Source organism: Galeopterus variegatus, unplaced genomic scaffold, assembly GCF_000696425.1.
Source record: "Galeopterus variegatus unplaced genomic scaffold, G_variegatus-3.0.2 Scaffold3544, whole genome shotgun sequence".
NCBI classification, from domain to species: Eukaryota; Metazoa; Chordata; class Mammalia; order Dermoptera; family Cynocephalidae; genus Galeopterus; species Galeopterus variegatus.
The window spans coordinates 177,436-178,807 of NW_007729655.1; positions in this window are offsets into that span (position 1 = coordinate 177,436).

Sequence of the window (1,372 nt, forward strand, 5' to 3'; positions counted from 1 at the left end):
AATGATAAATGCATGAGGTGATGGTTACATTCACTACCCTGACCATGTCATTATATAACATATATCTATACTGAAACATCACATTGTACACCATAAGCGTGTGTACAATTACAATGTATCAATTAAAATAATTAAATAATTTTTAAAAGGTCAGGTGGTGGCACTCCAGAGCTGGAATTAGTAAATAAATGATAAATGCATGAGGTGATGGTTACATTCACTACCCTGACCATGTCATTATATAACATTGTACACCATAAGCGTGTGTACAATTACAATGTATCAATTAAAATAATTAAATAATTTTTAAAAGGTCAGGTGGTGCCACTCCAGAGCTGGAATTAGTAAACAATAATTAAATAATTTTTAAAAGGTCAGGTGGTGGCACTCCAGAGCTGGAATTAGTAAATTTGGCACTCCATGATCATTTCAGAAACCCGGTTGGTTGCTATCTCTCCACGGTGGTGGTTGCTCCACGTGCTGACATCAATCACCACCACCACCACCGTAACAGCCACGCAGTCACTCCATTCAGTTCATTGCCTCTCCTCCTCCTTCCACTTCTGCCCACTTGGAATCCTTCCTCAACCAGAAAGCCTTCTAGGGCTGGAGTTATCTGCAAACACTTGTTTGCAGAATGGATGGATGGCTCCTGGTGATCATTTAATCAGGGGATTCTCAATTTTTCTGTACTGCCATAGAAGGGTAACCTGGGAAACAGACTCTGAAATGGAGATCTGCATGCAGGAAATTTATTGAGGGTGCTTTTGGCATCAACAACAGGGGGGTGGAGAGTGAGAAGGAGAGTGAAGGAAATGGGATTAAGCAGAGAGCTGAACTGGGATGAAGTTTCAACAAGGGTCTCAGCCAATCCTACAGGGAGCGTTGGAGCTTGGATGACTCTCCAAATTGTCCTGTCCTGAGGCAAAGGCAGTGGGTACTTACACTCTCACATCCATAGTTAGACGTGGGCTGCCCCCTGGAAGGTGGTGTGGCCTTGGGTGAGATGGCTTTCTTTGGCTGAGGCAATTCCTGGAGAGGGAACCAGTTGACAGTCACCATCCACCAATAGTCTCAGCAGCCACTGGAGAAGTGAAGACCTTAGTCCTTAAGGAGGGAACAAGGTGACACTCCACAGCATGCACTACATGTACCAATAGACTTGGATGATATTGAGTGGAGGACACATATCAGAATACCTGTAGGGGGCATAGTTTTTAAAGTTGTCCAAGATGGTTCTGTTACACACACCCCTCCCCACCCCACTGACCGTAATGATTAGGAACTTCTGATCTACTCTAACCGCCCCAAGACAGAGGAGATAGTTTGCCCAAGGAACACAGCAGCAAGTAGCTAGCTCAACTGGAGCCCA